This window comes from Achroia grisella, unplaced genomic scaffold, assembly GCF_030625045.1.
Source record: "Achroia grisella isolate CSIRO2021 unplaced genomic scaffold, CSIRO_AGI_Agris_v1 utg786, whole genome shotgun sequence".
Lineage (NCBI taxonomy): Eukaryota > Metazoa > Arthropoda > Insecta > Lepidoptera > Pyralidae > Achroia > Achroia grisella.
Window position 1 is genome coordinate 152,359 of NW_026713025.1, and position 21,026 is coordinate 173,384.

Here is a 21,026-nt window from a genome sequence, read left to right on the forward strand (position 1 = left end):
ACTAAATAACTGATACATATACATAGATATTTTTTTTCATAAGTACATACGTATTATACATAGAAAAGGCCCAGACCGGTACAAACAATCATACTCATGAATACAAATGTTTGTGCCGTGTGAGGAATCGAACCCTCGACCATCGGAAGTAAAGCGGTGTGCTAAACAGCTGGACCACCGAGGTAGTCGATCTATTGTGAACATCGCCAATTCACCAAAATGTTTTCTCCTCCATTGTTACTAATCAGTGTCAGGTTAAACTTAAAAAAGAACTCAGTTCAACTGACTATTGTGTGTTAATGTCAAACAATATCTACTCGATCGATTTATATGTTGTATTCCCTAAGAAAGGATTTTGATAAATTCCACCCCTAAGGGGATAAATTAACGCGAGCGAAGCCGCGGGCAAAAGCTAGTATTAATAAACATGAATTCTATTTTATGTAATAATCGAAGTTCAAATTAAATATTTACAATGTTAAAAACACACATTTGCATAGTCTAGTCATGAACCTACTTTATATATCGGTGGATATTATAGGCCTCTAACGAGAAATAGAAAATAATTTTAATTTGCTTACATCACAACAAAGTTATAACTAACTCTCTTCACATAGTATAAAACAAAGTCGCCGCTGTTGTCTGTACGCTTATATTTTTTGACGCAACGGATTTTAATGCAGTTTTTAGCCATAGATAAATTGATTCAAGAGGAAGGTTTATATGTATAATACATGTACACCCGGGCGCAGCCGGGGCGAGAAGCTTATCATTACATAGTATAAAACAAAGTCACTGTCGCTGTCTGTCCCTATATATGTTTAAATCTTTAAAAGTACACAACGGATTATGAAGCGGTTTTTTTAATAGATTGAGTGATTCAAGAGGTTTAAATGTACATCCATGCAAAGCTGTGGCGGGAAGGAAAGCTTCATAAAGCACATGCTTCCTTTCACCTCAACTTTTAATATGTATATAAAATGTAATATGTGTATGTATGTATTAATACGTACATTTGCGTGCTTCACTCGTTCGCCTGAAATGTGAAAAAATTCATGGGAATTAAATCAAATTGGTATAGCTTGATTGATATCAAATAGGCTGGTGGTCAGCGGCCGTGGGCCTAGGGTTGACAACTTTTTTTGTTCAAAAAAAAGGATATGGTTTGGATAGGAACATATATTTAAATACATACAATACATAGATTTTCTTCATAAATATGTACATATTATACATAGAAAACACCCAGACTGATACAAACAATCGTACTCATGTATAGAAATGTTTGTGCGGACCGAGAAATCGAACTCGCGACCATCGGCAGTATAGCGGGGTGCTAGACCGCTAGAGCATCTAGGTCGTCAATATATAACCATTGAGGAACACTATTTGTGCAACCAGCAGAGATCGATTCAGTTTTCGATATAATTTACTAGAGTACGTTTTACAAATGACTGCAACTTTAGCCTTTTAATTAAATTCATTGTTTAAATATAAATTGTAACAAACAGCGAAGGGCTGGTAAGTACTCGACAACATTGCTTCGTGTACTCCAAAAAAATCGCAGCCATATATTTTTCAGTGAGAATTTGTGAAATATCCGCGTGCCTGCGTCCGGTGGGCGGCGCGAGCGGGCCCTCACGCTCTTGGCACCCATTCAATATTTTCCGCCGGGTTTCATTAAATTCTTTATTATTTCCGCACTTCCAGATACCCTGCCAATTATACAAAAATATTGTAGATTTTTACCAGAGAAAACCCTCAAATTAAGTCATTTATATACGTCTGTAAGTCTCATATTTTTCGAGCCGAAATTATTACCTTCAGATTAGATAATATTATAAATGCGAAAGTTTGTGAGTCCATACTATCATACTTTGTTATTCTATTACACAAAAACTGCTGAACGGATTAAGATGCAACTTTGTAGTAACATAGATTATATATTAGAATAACTCATAGGCTATAATTTAAAAACATATTATGTAAATTGGGCGATATATAATAATTATTATAAGATAATTCCCGTAGTGTTATCTACTCCCAAGCAAAGCAGAGCTTGTGTAATATATAGGTGTTTTCTATGTTATATTACGTATGTATTTACAAAAAAATATGTAAGTATTTATATCAGTTGTCTAGTACCCATAACACAAGCTCTGCTCACCGTGGGACTAGATGGCGCTGTGTTAATTGTCTAGTTATTTATTTATTATTTCTGGTAGTTATATAGCGCTCTTAGTATATCCTCGTGCTTTGTCTCTTGTCAGTTCTTCTCATCTCGATATCATTCCGAACTGACGGTAGATTTTACATCATAAGAGTCTGTAATACACCTACGTGAATAAAGACATTTTGAATTTGAATTTTGTAAATCCTGAAGATTAGTGTTATCAAAATTCAAAATATCTTTATTCATGTAGGTCTATTACAGACTTATGATATGTTAAATCTATCGTCAGTTCGGAATGATTTCGAGATGAGAAGAACTGACAAGAAACTCAGCTATTTTTTTTTTTAATAAATGTTGTATATATTTACAATAATACAGATTCATTTAAATTCAAATTTGGGAGAATAGAGTGACCATCAGCATATGTTCGCAACCGGAACAGACTAGTCCCCACAAGCAGCACCCGTTCACGAGTATGACGGAAGAGCTAGCCATCATTGCACTCAACCATATTAGAGGGAGCACATCGACCCGGCCCACCACGCCGCCACAAGTTTGAATTTTATAGCGAGCATGACTGTTTCAAGTTACTCCACTACGTCATTTATATTATTTACAGCATAAACTGTACCAATCACAGTTTTCACCCATTACAATATTTAATTTACATTATTTAAATTGCACTATGTCATTACTAAATTTACAATAAGTTTCTTTAGTGTTAACAGTACCTAAAAATATCGCTGCTCACAACTTACTCGACTTTCACAAAGCCTTCCTCAGGTAAGTTATACACATCTATACAGTCTGGTAAACCTTCATTCGAGCTATTAAAAGTTGTATAATAGCCTGAAAACTATGGGAGCACGGTTAGCAGTTATAATAACGGCACGCAATACATCAATCAATTTTCATGGTAAATTGAGGGCCATGTTCGTGAGTCGCCGGGGCCGTGTGTAGTCAGGCCCCTCTTCCCCACTGGGCACGTGCCTAGGGCCCCGCGATAGACCGGGGCCCCCTAGTCTAGTCTAGTCCCTCCATTACCAAACGATAACCGATAGCTACTCTACTGTGCCTGAAAATCAGTTTTAACAAATGCTTACCGATTATGGTCAAATTGTTCATTTTTGTTATTTTTTATAAATGTGTAGCAAGAACTTGAATCCCTCATTACGTATCGACTTTTTAAAATTATTTTTGCTTGGTTTGTTTTGAAGGTAGGCAATTGGACAAGTGGCAAATGGCAATGGGCAGGGCACATAGCTCGTAGTACAGATGGCCGTTGGGGCAATAAAGTCCTCGAGTGGCGACCTCGGACTGGAAGACGCAGCGTGGGAAGGCCTACAGCAAGGTGGACCGGCGATCTCGTCAAGATCACTGGAAGGCATTGGATGCGAGCAGCATAGGACCTTTGGGGGAGGCCTATGTCCAGCAGTGGACGTCTTCCGGGCTGCGATGATGATGATGATGATGAATTGGACATCGCCATATTCATCTCTAAAGAGTCATGTCCAAAAATGACTTTGTCTATTCTAACAAAATAGTGCTTTATTATTATGAATAGAATAGAATATAAAATCATTTATTCAAATAAATTTAATTTAAGCACGAAAAACGAGTAAGAAACTTGTGTGTTACTCTTTTAAATAATCCTTGTAAGTTCACATTTTTCAAGTCGAGACGCGTGAATACAAACTACCAACCAGCACTAATTTATTAGGACCAAATATAAATACACAATAAGATTAAATCAGTCGTAGTGATAAGAGCAGACCAGTCCCTACAAGCAGTACTCGTTCACGAGTATGACGGATGAGCCAGCAATCACTACGCTCGACCATATTTTAGGGAGTCCAATGACCCGGCCTTCCACGATAGGGGCCCCATTATCCTAATGTGCCCAGGGCCTCTAATAGCTGAAAGACGGCCCTGTGTAGTATGTTATATGTGTGTAGTGTACGCACCTACTCGTATGCTTTAGCGGCTAAATATGTGTGAATTTCTCATATAACCGCTAATACGCGTAAGCCGCTCGGATATAAATGCGTCCTTAAATAGCGGCCTCTCGCACGAGCGCCGCGTAACGCAAGAATAAGTGAAATATTTGCGCCATCTCGTATTCCGGATAGTGAAGGGAGTCATATATAGCGGTATCGTTACGTTACATTATATTCTCTGGAATTTATGTTGCTAAAGATGTAACCGCCGTGATAATGCTGCTACTCTGTGTACCCAGATAATCGAGGGCCGTTATTCAATTAGCTTTATTTTGTTAACTTACTTCAGGAATCATATTAATAAATGGTTTGCGTTGTTTTTTGGACTACTCTAATACTGTTGGCCGCAGCTGGCCTTTACAGCTTCACCGGATGATAGGCAACGAGTGCAGATGGCACTCCAAACCAAGTAAGAACTTATGAAGCGGCTAAAGAACAACTCCCACCTGACGGATTCGATTTTAGTTTGAGGCTACCGCTAGGGGTTTGAACCTCGGCTCAGACCGTTGTAATTTCGGTGTCAGTTTTTAATCGGACGGGAAATCGATTGCTATTATAAAAATGTTTCGGCCTTACAAATTAATACAAAGTTACACGCGTCACGTACACGCTCTGCTGCAGGTAGCAACGGTTTGAAGGTCGCGCAGCTGCGTTGCTAACGTTACACGTGCCGTGAGATAAGAGTTCTAGGAAGTTGCATGGACTAAAAGTGGCACGTGTAGAAAGTATTCGCGTACACGTGCCGCTGCAGGTAGCAACGGCTTGAAGGTCGCGCAGCTGCATTGCTAATGTTACACGTGCCGTGTGATAAGAGTTCTAGGAAATTGCAAGGTGGCACGTGTAGAAAGTATGCTACTAAATACCCGTGAAATGCTGTCAACTTGTTTATCCCTTTTATCCTTTAACCAAATAAAAACATCTTTGTTTTATTGACTTACGATAAAGTTGTAACAGGCAACATTATTGAAGGACCCCGCAAAGTTAATTGTAACATTTTGCGGCAGTATTTATTGTAACAAACGTTTTATTGGAGTTTGCAACAAAGATAGCGGGAGGTCCGTCGGACCCTCGGGCCGCTGCCCGAGGAACAATTGCGGTCGTCATGGCAACCAGGCCGCAGCTCCCGCGCGCGGGCTCACTCGTCATTTACACTTAATTAATTCCTGAGCAGCCTCGAGCTCCGCTCAATCGCTTAAGGAATTTCAATAGGAATTGTTATGACACAAGTTTGGACGATCGAGCTGAGTATATATATAAGTATCTACTGGATATCGAACTGTTCGCAAATAATAACCAACTTCTTGTGCGCCTATCCTGTGTATCGCTTTAAGAATCTTGACATTTAAATATTTTTTTTTTACATTACAGGAGACAAACTCATTTAAATATTTTACTTTATAGCCCAAGGAACAAACGAGTATGCGGCTCATCTGGTAAGTGATTACCGTCGCCCCTGAGCATCCGCACTACCAGAGGAATTGCAAGTGCGTTGTTGGCCTTTTAAAAAGGAATAGCTCTTTTCTTGAAGGTTTCAATATCGTATCGGTTCGGAAATACCATTGGAAGGTGATTGATATAAGGAAACAGTTTTTCATGTAATTTGAATCTAACAAGCTTGCTGTTTTTTTTTTGTATAGGATGGTATTGGTATGCTGCACCCGCCTGCGCTAACGGTATACGCTGGCGGGGCACCAGTGGAGGATGATAAGATGAGTATGAGGTCAGGTCAGTTAGCCCATCGTGACAAATTCACCAGGAATTTATCACGATGGTTTCCTGAATCGTGTGGAAGTCAATCTGACATGGTACAATGATATAATAAAACACTTCTATTCTGTCTGCCATCTCTATCATCTGAAGCTTCGAGGTTCTCGACGAAGTAGGTCCTAGACCTAAACTGTAAAGCAGGGTAGGCATACCAATGGCACGGGTGCCACTGACGGCACGCGACACAATATTTTGGGCACGTCGTCGATCATAAAACTGTTTCAAGAAGCTGGCATGAGCCAGCATAGCATGAGCTATTTTAACAATATTTCCACCTACCTATGCCTGCGAGTTATTATTTTCAGAGATGAATAACATTAAAAACTCGTTTAGAAACCGTATGACAGATGAATCCAGTTCAGCATGCATTTTGCTAAAAGTAACATCGTACAAGCCTGACATAAATTATTTGTCATCTAACCTGCAGCAATAGAAGTCACACTAATTTTACAGTAATTTAATTTATGTAATGAAAACAATCCAAAATGTACCTCCTTTGTTTACTTTATTTCATAGAGAGTTTTGATAGTATTTATTATTATTATTTTCCAAATAATCAGAAAGTCAAAATTATTTGATGACACGTCAATAACTCCATTAAACATTTTTTGGAAAAAATGGTAGGTTGATGCATAAAGGTTCGCCTACCCTGCCCTAAAGGGAGTACAGCCTCATAAAGGTGAATACAACATACAGGCGTCACTTGTTAACGGAGTTATAAAAAACATGTAACAGCATGCGCCAAGTCTAATACCATTAATCCTTTTAAATTAGAACACAGTAGTTTTCCAAGGAAGCATGCTGTTTGGACATCGTCGGCTCGCCGGACTGGAGTCTGCGAGCAATTCTGCGGGGCGGGGCTCGAGGGGGGTGCGAATAGCACCGAACCAGATATTAGTGTAAGTATATAATAATATTACATAATGACATCGTTTTGAGTATAATGTGTTAACATATCGAGCGAAGCTGTTAACGTTAATGCAACTATTAAAGTTACAATTAGAATCGCTCGGACCAACAAACTAAAGAGCATCAGCACCATGTACCTAATGTACATAGCAATTCGCAGCCAAATGGAAGTTTTAGGCCACATCCAGACTGAAAGAATGGGAGAATGGCAGTGGTAGTTACGTTATTTGAAATCATTGACGAGACATGATTATTTTATGATATCTAAATGACAGCAAACCAGATGAACCGTAGTAGATAAGTTACAAATGTAAGGAGCATCAGCACCATGTACCTAATGTATATAGCAATTCGCATCCAAATGAAATTTTAGGCCACATCCAGACTGAAAAATGGTACATACTTACAGTACTTGACTGACAAAGCACTATTATTTTAAGGTTTCCGAATGGTAAATAAGTAGACAACAGATCTGAGGAACCGTAGAAGATTACTGTCGCCTAAAGAAAGAATGGAATAAAAAAAAAATACTGTAATAAGAGCACGGACACACGTGGACCTGTAACGTTGGTAGTACTCCTGAAGTGTTGCCATTCTTGAGGTATAAGCAGCTATACCTTCCTACACTTTATTTCCTTAATTAGTGGAGATATACTTTATTGTATTTGTAATATTAAATAATTAAGATTGTTATAAAAAATGTGAGCACAGATGGGCTTATGTTAACTTTTTTTTTTTATTAATCTCTGAAAGAGATCAGCGTTCTCGTCTTCCAAATAACGTAACTCTGCGACAGAGGTGGTAGTTAACGGACAATGGTAGTGCACGAGTGTTATAAATACATACACACAATATTCGAATACATATATATTTTAAAATAACATAAACATATATATATATCATACAAAATATATGACCAACAAGAAAACGTTATGTTAACCAATGTTACTGCAAGTCTAGTCCTACTAATATTATAAACGCTGTAGTTTGTGAATGTGGATAGATGTTTGTTACTCTTTCACGCAAAAACTACTAAATGAATTTTAATGAAACTTTACAATAATATCGTTTATATATCAGAGTAACACATTGGCTATAAGTTGGTGCAGGTGAACTGCGGGCACAGCCAGTTAAACATATTTAAGAAATATATACTATTGGAGAAGCGTGTAAATAGCCGTCACCAATTTGGGATTTACTTCATATGTACCTAGCAATTAGGTACGCGGAAGTCTCACGGATGTACCTACTAATTATAACTCCGCAAAGTTTCTTCAATAGAACCAAAGGCCACTGTGAAAAACGTAATGCAAAACACCACTGACCTTGAGCCTGACTTGAGGGCATTTCACACGTTGTACAGGTGCCGGGTCACGAGCCGCCAGCAACAATTGCTTGAGTTTAGATCACCAGAGCTTGATGTAATTGTCCACAACACCAGCTCACGTAAACATCATCTGCTTCTTCCTTATCCCATTTATTTGGGGTTGGCGTAATATGTTTTTCTCTTCCATTCATCTCTGTTCGCAGTCATTCCGTTATTTACTCCCTTTCTCACCATATCATCTTTCACACAGTCCATCCATTTCTTTTTCAGTCTTCCTCTACCCTTATAACCATCCACATTCATATGTAACACCTTCCTTAAGATATGATCTTCATTCCTACGCATTACATGCCCATACGATAGACGATTACTCTTTAACCTCTGCGACATCACCAGCTCACGTAAACACTAGGCTAAATACTTCTTTTTAGGGTATATTTTCAGTATATCACGAATGAATATTGACTTATATGGGACACAGTCACCTAGATACATCAAAATAATAATTGCATTTAATAATGTCTAGTAAGACAAATTCAATATTGTCTACTAGGCACTGCTGTATCTAAACTGTGTCACCCCACCTTACATTTTCCTACTTTTATTTAGTATATAAGATCATTATTTTTATGTACACATTGTCAATTTATCATCATCTGTAATATACATCGTCTCGACCAACAACATCGTATCATTCACCCGCAACAGTGGTGACCCCGACGTTATGATAATTGACAATGCAAATATGCGTCAGACACTTTTCTTGCGTGCAAGTTAATTCGCCATATTTTGAAGAAGAGGCGGGAACCAATCACAGCGTCAACAGTAGCACTTCATTAGTTCACACATTGAACTATTCCCGCAGGTAATTCAAAGCTGAAAGTGTTAACAATACATAGATGGCGCTAGTGGTATTTTGAATAGACTTTGGGGCATCAAATTAGTAGGTTTATTTTTGTAATAAAACAAATCTTACCGGCTCGTAAAACTATATTAGAATTTAAAGGTAATAAAGAAGTCGATGACCTTAGAATATAAAACGAATATATTTGCAGTAATCGCGGTAAATATAACACGGGCCTTACAAGACTGTATCCGTAAAGCTAAGTAGCTGTGCGGCCCGTGCACTGTTACACGTAATATAAGCGGGGCTCGTTTACATAATTAGTGTTACGGGAGGAGAGCAATTAGCACTTTATGTAAAAAAAAAGTGCTAGTGGATGCTCCGTCGTGTTATGAATATTCAGGTGGGTGCTTTGTACCTACGCGGATTGCAGTGACAACTTTATCTGGTCCGATATTGTTTTCCTGAACGCGCGGCGAATCCGCCACGTATGTACGTTACAGATTTATTGTTGAGTTCAGTTGCAGTAATGCTTGCAATTTTATCTATATATATATTATTTATGTAAAGCAGGTTACATTTAACTCGTCAGTTACAAAGTTATACTTTATTGGTAAACATTAAAATTAATTATTATATTAACATAAATTTAAATTTGATTTTGACATGAATTCATTGATGTGATAAAATGGATTATTTAAAAAAAATATTTTTTATATATATATTTTTTTTTATTACACAGGGGACAAATGGTAAGTGAATACCGCCGCCCATGAGCACCCACAACACCAGGGAAATTGCAAGTACGTTGTCGGCCTTTTAAAAAGGAATAAGCTCTTTTCTTGAAGGTTTCAATATCGTATCGGTTCGGAAATACCATTGCGGGAAGGTGATTCCACAATGTGGTTGTGCGAGGCAAAAAGTTTCTAGAAAACCGCACTGTTGACCGCCATTCATCCAGATGATCAGGATGGTCTTTCAGTTTCTGGCGGGTGGTACGGTGGTGAAACTCAGCAGCTGGTATTAATCCGAACAATTCCTCAGAACACTCCCCGTGATATATGCGGTAGAAAATGCACAGAGATGCAATATCTCGCCGCAGAGCCAATGGGTCGAGTCTGTCACATAGACGTTCATTACCAATGATTCTGACGGCTCGGTTCTGAATGTGGTTCTTATAAAAAACATTGCAGACACTACTATGTATTTGACACGTACGTAAAAATTGAGAATAGATTATTATTGTTCATTTTAATATTATTAGTCTATAGTCTCATTGAATGTAAGATACCATAATTTAAATTAGTTATGGTCGAATTTAAACCATTGGTCGACCGTTCGAATAAATCGATAATAATGTCAGATACATTTTTATACATTAAATAGTGAAATAGTAAAATAATTTCAATCCGATGTAGATGTGCTTGGGTTTTTTTCTTGGGACTAGATGGCAGTGTTATTAATATGCACAAGAAACACTAAGTTTGTTTGTAATTGTAAATTGCCAAGGTTTTTGACGACTACATAGCGCAGTTTGGTCTACGTATTTATATTTTTTGCACCGATCTACTGTACTCTAACAGTCGCGATCGACCTGTTGGCAACACCGTTAGTACAAAGTGTTCCAAACAAAGTTAGTGATTCTGTTTGTTTCAATAAGTTTGTTGTCAGCAGAGTCGGCTCAATTTTCTGAATTGGGAATTATTGAATTAGAAATCATGAGCCTGAATAAATCGGGAATTATATTATACACGGACAGATATAAATATGTATATATATATATAGCCGTAGTTCAATCATTACATAGTATAAAACAAAGTCGCTGTCGCTGTCCGTCCCTATGTATGCTTAATTTTTTAAAACTACGCGACGGATTTTGAAGCGGTTATTTTTAATAGATAGAGTGATTCAAGAGGAAGGTTTATATGTATAATACATGTACACCCGGTCGAAGCCGGGCGAGTAACTACTGAATAAATAAAGTTACAAGTACACAGCTGTGATTAAATTTACAATTACAAATTCATGTAGGACCTTTTAGCCGCTTATGAACGTCATATTTTTTCCCTACCGTCCAGTTCAGTATACAGATGATCAATTTAACAATATATTGATTATGAATTTTATTTATATAGCTAACTAGCTGACCCACGCAACTTCGTCTGCATCACACTTACTCAATATATATTATATTTTTTAAATTATAGCCTATGTGTTATTCTAAAGTATTATTGTAAAGTTTTATAAAAATCTGTTCAGTAGTTTTTGCGTCAAAGAATAACAAACATATGGATGGCCATATTCATATACTTTCGCGTTAATAATATTACTAGTGGTGTATTAGTGTATATATATACATACACCTTGATAATTCGATAGTTTATATTAAATCGTAGTGATTCAATTATTATAAAACGTAATCATGTGCAAGCGGCGTTTCTCAGACACGAGCGGAAACGAACAGAAATCGCCATCTTTTTTCCCAGCAGCGGCCCGGGTGTACTCGGCTCCTTTCGGCCCTAGATCGTGAAGTATGTCTGTCCTTGTCTATTACACGAGATGTGCATTAAACTAATTGTGGCGCAAACGCTATATTTTTGTAAAATTTCACCAAAATCCGATCAGTAGTTTCTGTGTGAAAGAGTAACCAACATTCAAAATACAAACTTTCGGGTTTATCGTAATCTTAATAAACGCTAAAGTTTATGAGTATGGATGGATAGAATATGAGAATTTTATTAGTCACACATGAAGAATAATTTCACATGTATTGTGTTTTATTTATTATTCATTCATTCAATATTCATTATGTATTAGCACAATATACATAGGTGTATGTTTTTTAAAATTACTGATTTAAATACAATAAATCATGGAGTTCTATACCCATGTAATAATCATATATTACTTAGTATCCGTGTATACATTGACGGCAATTGTCGCCGCGAAATATTGAGCATGGGGTATTGAATCGTCGTTTAACTCCCACATGGTCGGGTGTGTTCAGTGGTGGCGCCCCTTGTTTGTTCTCCAGCCGAGCTTCACTGATTTATGTTCTGGAATCGACAAAAATACCTCCATATATTACACTCATCTAAATACCTTCATTGAGCGAAAACGTGTTACGACCTTCATTGTATTTCTTTATTTTATTTGCACGCGGTTCATGGAAAAAAACATGCTGACAATATATACCTAACATTTTTGTTAAATTAATACTACACGTACGTAATGAAAGTCAATAGGTCTTTTATGGGAATAGGTATAAAAAATTACAATATACCAAAAGATATATTGGAATGACCCTTAAATTCAAAACAATCATACTCATGAATACAAATGTTTGTGCCGTGCGAGGAATCGAACCCGCCACCATCGGACGTAAAGCGGTGTGCAAAACCATTAGACCACTGAAGTCAAATTCTCAAATCAAATCATTTATTTGCAGAATACAATGCTTATAGGTGTATACAATCTATATATATAAATAAAATTGGAGTGTCTGTTGGTAATATGAGTGTCAAGTTACAACGTTATTTTCCCATCTTTATTAAAAGACATAAATGTACTCTTAAATCTAGTCAAAGTATATTTATATTTCTATAAATTTCTTTTCCAAATCCTATGTAAAAGCGCTCTCCTTATTTCCTAAAGTCATGCAGTTAAATGAGGGTTTTAATGAGCAACGCGACGGAAGTTAACTAATTATGAAATATAAAAATATTTTAATCAAAGAGAAGCAATATATCACTGCGTTACTGCCAATAGCACGTCAAAGAGAAAGTCGTCACTACATTATTATTACAGTTATCTATAAGAATAGAATTACATATATGTATATATTTGTCTGTTTATTCTATAATCTCTATATCTATCTATAAAAGCCTGCCTAAATCGATCCAGCTATTTTAGAGATTAGCCGGAACAAACAAACAGACAGACAGACCGACAAAAATTGTAAAAAAGGTTATTTCAATATTACAAACAGACACTCCAATTTTATTTATATGTATAGATAACGTTACATTAATTAACGTAAACAAGTATATAAATATTACTTCCTGTACGTAATCCATACTAGAAAATTACGTTACCGCGCATTCCTCCCCTCAACCCCCGTGGGGGCGCCATTATTTCTATTAAAATACAACAATAATTCTGTGCCGAGGGAAATTAAAAGTTTACGACATCGAAATAGACAACAGGTAATACGGAACATTTGTATATATATATTTATATATCTACCTTTAAATATACTACAAAAAGGGAGTTTTAGTTTCGATGTACATTCACCCTCATGGATGCTTTTGCTCACCAATTTAAATATTTATTTTGCACACTCACTACGGTCACTCACTGTGTACCATAAAAAAATATTGGTTTCGAAAGCGAGATCTTTCGATGGTGTTGGATGGATGTTGGATGCGAATGGTCGTTAATTTTCTGATATTTATGCAGTATAACAAAAAAAAAGTATATTTTTTTCAATTGAAACTTAATAATTACTAGGTATCTTACAAAATAGCTCGTTATTTGAAATTGATAAATTAGGCAGTTGACGAAATGCAATTAGATAAATATATACATTTACATTAAAAATACGCTACAAAATTTTTAGTTCACGATTGAATAGTTGACACGTGTAATTTTTACAATTTCTAACTTGACACCAAAGCAGAAAGCTAGAAGTAAAACATCAAAGTTAACAATATCGTGTCTCATTATAAACTATTCAATACTGGGTATAGTGGAGGGGAGGAGGACTGTTAGTAATGTGGAGTTATCGTATTGGTAACAATGTACCATGTCAGGTTGGCCAGCCACGAGGTTCCCCCTCGAAACCATCGTGATAGATTTTTGGTGATTTTGTCATGATGGGCTAATCTGACCCCATGTTCATCTTATCCTGCACTGGTGCCCCGTCAGCGTAAATCGTTAGCTTGATGGAGATATTCAGTGGATTACAGACATACAGCAGTAAATATAATTTATTCTCGTTCTGATCAGTTGCACGTTACATGTCAACTGTTATTTAGCAACATGATTACTTATTTTAAATGTGATAGATTACACTTTTTCTTCTAAAATCACTGTGCCTAATACGGTCCCTTAATTCATTACATTTAAGACATTCTACATCTCTACATTTAAATAACATACATAATATAAAACAATATACAGAAGAGTAAACAACAGAACAATAGTAGCAAAAAACATATCCAAAATTAAATCTGTTAAAATACTAATCACTAATTATAGTTGGATCTATAAATAGACTACGACAAATATAATTTATTCCCGTTCCGATCAGTTGCACGTTATATATAAACTGTTACTTAGCAACTTGCTTACTTATTTTAAACGTGATGGATTAGACTTGTTCTTCTAAAATCAATGTACCTAATATAGCGCAGGCGGGTGTACCATTCCATTATCATCTATTTAAAAAAATACTAGGTATAGTTTACAAGTAATAAAATATATAGCTACCTTCGTCAAAGTATTGACTAAAATAGGTGGTTCTAAAAATGATATTTTAAAAATAACTACTTCGATTCTTTTAATTGGAAAACATTCAAATACAAAATACAAATGTAACAATACAATAACTGTGGTAATACTTGAAAATTTCGTCGGCGTCGTGGAACAAAAGTGTAGGTGAAGTTATTGAAAGCGAAGTGTCAGGCTGCAAAGTAACGAGCTCCGTGCTGCAGCCGTCCACCACCCACCACCCACCGGCATGCACAAAACGACCATTTTCCACATTAATTTCCAAGTAATAGCTATACCATTCAATATTTGGTTTACAAAATTATTATTAAGCCCAAGTAGTTTTGCAACTACCAAAAAAAGTATAATATAAATTATCAAATATTGTAATAGTCGGTTTCGATATTTTTAAAAACTTTATTAAATTAAAATTACTATAGAATTTTATATAAAACGTAAGTTTCGGTAAGAATAGAATAGAAAATCATTTATTCAAATATACTTAATTTAAGCATATTTGAAAAAAGTTATCATTCTTTTAATCTACCGCTCATTCGGAAAGCTGTCTCATCACAAGAAGAACGAGCAAAAACTTGCGTGTTGCTCTTTTAAACAATCATTGTAACTTTACATTTCCAATTTGAAACGTGCGGTGAGGTTTTAAAAGAAGTCACAAAAGGAAAATTATTTATTGTGTGATTACTGTTAAATAATTTATCTGAATCAAGATTGAGTTATAAAACAAAGTCATTGTTACATGTGAAATGCATCACAAGATGCATAAGGATACAATGTGTAACATTACAGAGCAAAGTGAATTAAGAATTTGTTAATTACATTATAGTAGTTACTAGCTATTCGCCCCGGATTCGCACGGGTGTACATGTATTATATATATAAACCTTCCTCTTGAATCACTCTATCTATTAAAATAATCCGCTTCAAGATCCGTTGCGTAGTTGTAAAGATTTAAGGAGGTATATGTACACGCCCCTTTAGGGTTAGGTTTATACTTTGTTGAGAACCTGGGAGCTTGTAATGATACAGCCGAGAGACAGAATATAAGTGTTTTTATTGTATTCTTTTTTTCTTTTTCGGACTACTCTAATGCTGTTGGCCGTAGCTGGCCTTTACAGCTTCACCGGACGTTAGGGGCGAGTGCAGATGGCACTCCAAACCCGCGGAAGGACTTATGGAGCGGCTGAAGGCCAACTCCTGCCCGACGGATACGACTTTAGTCTGAGGGCACCACTAGGGGATCGAACCTCGGCTCAGGCCGTCGTAATTTCGATCCCCGTTTGAATTGGACGGGGGATCGATCGGAGTGGCGCCCGGGGGCGCCGGTGTGGAGCGCCCGGGCGCGCTCAGGCGCCCGGTTGAATGCGCGATATTGTGTGTTTGAGGTCGTCGTCTTCGCCGGCTAGGACGGTGTCGTGTGTGTGTGTTTATTGTAAAAATATTCCGGCCTTATATACGACTTTACACGTGTCGCTTTTAAGCGCAGCTGCAGGCAACGACGGCTCGAAGGTCGCGCAGCTGTGTTTCTACACACGTGCCGTGCGATAAGGATTCTAGGAAGTGGCACGTGTAGAAAGTGTGTTGCTACAGATTTAAGCATACATAGGGACGGACAGACAGTGACTTTGTTTTATATTATGTAATGATATATTTTAGGGAAACGTTCAAAACTGAGTTGCAATATGTGCAAACATACATGTAATGAAGCTATAAAAATTCTCGAATACAAACTTAGAAGATATAACACTCGCATCGTAGATATATTATTTTACTCGACATAGCGCGGCGGTGTACGGAACTTCAGCACGAGTTAAATAGAATATAGTTTTCAGTTGATAAGCCTTCCATTATTCCAAAGTTCGCGATAGAGCACCGTGAAATTGTTACAATATTAATTTACTTCGTGCAATACGAGCTCAGTTAATTCCGTAACGATTCATTTGTTTATTTACATCGACAGATAGGCATCGAGTGATAGGAATCAACTGATATGAACGTGGATGCATCATCGTCTATTCAAAAGAGCAACACACAAGTTTCTTGCTCATTCTTCTTGTGATGAATCTGCATTCCGAATGAGTGGTAGAATCAAAATATGACTATTCAAAAGTGCTTGTAATGAGTTTATTTGAATAAAGATTATTTCTATTTCTATGGGGCAAGGGAGAGGACGCCCAAAAAGAGATGGATGGATTGTGCGAAAGATGATATAAATAAAAGGAGAGTATGCTCAGATATGACGACCTATAGAGATCAGTGGATCATCTTTTGGAAAACTAAAAGATATTTTTAATCTAAGATCCCGCAAACATTAAAAACAAGACAACCAATGCGTTCTTCCAGTGGCAACATACGCTTGCGAAACATGGACGCTAACCACCGAAAGGGTGAACAAGCTACAGTTCACCCAAAGAGCAATGGAGCGATCTATGCTCGGTATCTCCCTACGAGACAGACGCAGACTGCGGAACACTGAGATCAGAAGGCGCACTGGATATTCGTTTTTTTTTTTATTAAAATTTGATCGCGTTTGACCGCAATCTCACCTGATGTTAAGTGATGATGTGGTCTAAGCTGTTACACGCAAGCTCAAATAGTGCCTTCACTCTTGACTTGAAAGACCCAATGTTGTAAGTGGCAGGAAAAATAGACGATGGTAGAGAGTTCCACTCGTTAGCTGCTCGTATGGTCATGTATACCGAAGCAAAGACGACAGATGGACATACAGATCCCTAATGTGGCGACTTAGGATGGGAAGCAGAAGCGTAGGCAGACCAACTGCCAGTGTGATGAATACGGCAGGACCGACCTGGACAAGAGACGCCACAGACAGAACTAAGTGGAAAACTATGCAAGAGGCATACATCCAGCAGTGGACAAATATATGATGAAAGAGAAGAAAGAGAGAAATCAATGAAAAAAGCAATGATGAGATGAGCATCGAGTGCAAAAGTTTTAAAGTTTTAACGGGCTGAATAAAATCTTCTAATAGTACCTGCAGCACATTGGTTAGTAGGTGGCACCACTATCTATATACAACATTATTATGTTCATTGAACTATTATTACTAAATTTATTTATATTACTTGCTGTCCTCGCGTGGAATTTAACTTTATTTTTCTAAAATTAAAGTAGCCTATGTTACTTCTTATTACATCAGCTACCTGCCAAAAAAAGTCCCGTTAAAGTTGGTCCAACCATTTCAGAGATTAACCTGAACAAACAAATAGACAAAAACTGTAAATAATGTTATTTAGGTGTATGTACCGCATTTATATTCATTGCATGTAGTAAAAAACTGTGATTTCTAAAAGCCTAAGTTACGCAACTTAGGCTACTTTTAGTTTAGATAATATCTTTTTTTTTAGAAAAATTAAAGTTAAAGTTAAATTCAATAATAATAAATTAATAGTAATAAATATAAGTTGCTTACTAGAAACTTATTCAACTCTGTCTTTGATATTTTATCTCGTTAATAGTCTCACTCAAAGTAAATGTTGAGTTTAATTAAATACTAAGTATGAATGAATAGAACGAGAAGTAAGAATGTATGAATAGCATGATGTCGGTAGCGGCAACTAACTGCTCTATTACTTGTAATTATAAAATATTATAATTAACGGTATAGCCTGGAAAGGAGAGCGGCGGGCGGCGGGCGGCGGGCGGCGGGCGGCGGCCGCTGGGCGGGAACAGAGCTTCCTGTAGACGGAAAGCTTTGCTCGTGTTTGAAATTAATTTCTGTCAATGTTCACTGCAGGTCTAATCTGGAGTCTACTCTAAATATCCATTTCCATCTTGTCTAGATTTATACTATCCTATGGAAACGTAATCAACACTAATCAATGTTTTAATAGGTGAAGCATAATATTTATATTAAGAAAATTTCGCACACATAGTTTATTAGCTGGCACAGCTAGTAAACTGTATTATATATTAATAAAATATAGCTTATTCATCGAAATATGATGCATAAGTTATATTACTGCAAACTGTCATCGAAATTCGTACCGTAGTTTGCGTGAAACAGTAACGGACATCCATATTTACAAACTTTCGCATTTATAATATTAATAAGATATATAGAAGTGCAGAATGCTAATATCTATTTTGATTATTCATATTGACATTTTTTTTTACAATACAGGGGACAAACGAGCATGCTCCTCGCCTGATGGTAAGTGATTACCGCCGCCCACTAGCACCCGCAACACCAGGGGAATTGCAAGTACGTTGTCGGCCTTTTAAAAAGGAATAAGCTCTTTTCTTGAAGGTTTTAATATCGTATCCGTTCGGAAATACCATTGCTGGAAGGTGATTCCACAATGTTCGTTCGAATAAATCGATAATAATGTCAGATACATTTTTATACATTAAATAGTGTATATAGTATAATTCAAGAGTATAAAGTGAGAAGTATAATAGCTCAATCCGATGTATTATACGATGTATCTAGTGTAGATATGCTTGGATTTTTTTTTTGTATATTGTGTAGATTTCTGTCAATTTTGTAATATTGTTTAAAAAATAAGTACGTAACATCATTTAACAAATTAATCTTAATCATCATCATCATCGCAGCCCGGAAGACGTCCACTGCTGGACATAGGCCTCCCCCAAAGATCTCCACGACGATCGGTCCTGCGCTGCTCGCATGCAATGCCTTCCAGCGATCTTGATCAGATCCTCGGTCCACCTTGTTGGAGGCCTTCCCACGCTGCGTCTTCTGGTCTGCGGTCGCCACTCGAGGACTTTACTGCCCCAACGGCCATCTGCCCTACGAGCTATGTGCCCTTAATCTTAATGTTTGCTTAAATTCTAAAGTTATAAGTAGTGTTGTGGGGTTCTTTTTGTGTTGAAATGATTTGTTAATACGTTGTTTGCAGCAGAAGTATTGTATTGCCTTTAAATAATTTCTTACAATTATGTCAATCTATATTTGACACTAAAACTGTATGTTAAAACTACAATCCATAAGGTCGTATATACACCTAACAAGTTTGCGCCTTTTCGTGAGAAGAGGATCTTGAAGGTGTCATGAAAATCGAAGGTTCCTGGTTAGTTTTTTAATTTAATGAAAGTGGTTGCGTATGATATGTGTATTTGTTCGTTAGCGAATTTCGAATCTGTACTGTAGCTGGCGTCGTTTTGTCTCTGGCCCGCTGAAATCCCGAGTCCCGGTGCAGTGTTGCTGCAGTAAAATAATATCTTGGGCCACACATTCGTATAACCGCGCCTGAAAAATATGTTATTTAAAAAAAAACTTTTGTACTCTTCTGTAGAACATTCTTAAGGGAGATTATAGAAGGTAAAGCAGAAGGAAAGCTATAGGACAACGAAATATCACGCTATGCTAGTCTGAGGATCTATCTAGGAGGAGCAGGATATCTGCTGTTTGTATCTTTTTAAAAAACAACAGATGAAACCGCTAGTTACGGCTAGTATATATTCATAATGTACGTTTTTGATTTCCGTTGGTAATTAAGTGAAAGTGCGCAGCCCCCATGGCCGGGCGGCGCGGTGGCAGGCCGGCGTACTCGCGAGCGGGTTCACTCCCACTTCCGTTCTGCTGACATCTTGCAATTACATTTTTACATTTATAAAATGGACCTCGTAATACCCGAGGTTCGTTAGTGAGCGCCGACGAGCCGCAGTCGACGGGTCGCAGTCTTATTATTTTTCCAATTTTTTGCCTGCTGAAGTTTGTAACCTGATTAAAAACTGATTAAACGAAATGCCACAGGTCTCCATGTTTCTGAATGTTTACTGAGCTGGTTTGACTGTAATATCGTGGTTTTGCGGTTCAGTAAGCTTTCAGGTCGTTTTACTATAGTTTGTTCCCTATCGCTGCACGCTATAAACAAATTAATAGTGCCCCACCATTCCCTTATACCACTGTACGGTTAACACAGCCTTTATACAGCTTTTGCCCGCGGCTTCGCTCGCGTTAATTTATCCCCTTAGGGGTGGTATTTATCAAAATCGTTTCTTAGGGGATGCCTAAGTCATAGTAGCTTTATGTCAAAGTCTTAGCCCGATCGGTTTAAAATGGACAAAGTTTCATACAAACTTTCATCCCCTATTTTATCACTGGGGGTAAAATTAATCAAAATTTTTCTTAGGGGATGCCTACGTCATAGTAGCTTCATGTCGAAGTCTCAGCCCTATCGGTTTAAAATTGACAAAGTTTCATACAAACTTTCATCCCCTATTTTATCACTGGGGGTAAAATTAATCAAAATTCTTTCTTAGGGGATGCCTACGTCATAGTAGCTTTATGTCGAAGTCTCAGCCCCATCGGTTTAAAATTGACAAAGTTTCATACAAACTTTCATCCTCTATTTTATCACTTTGGGGGTAAAATTAATTAAAATCCTTTCTTAGCGGATGCCTACATCATAACATCTACCTGCATGCCAAATTTCAGCCCGATCCGTCCAGTGGTTTGAAAAATATAAATAAAATTGGTGTGTCTGTTTGTCATATTGAAATTACCGTTTTTTA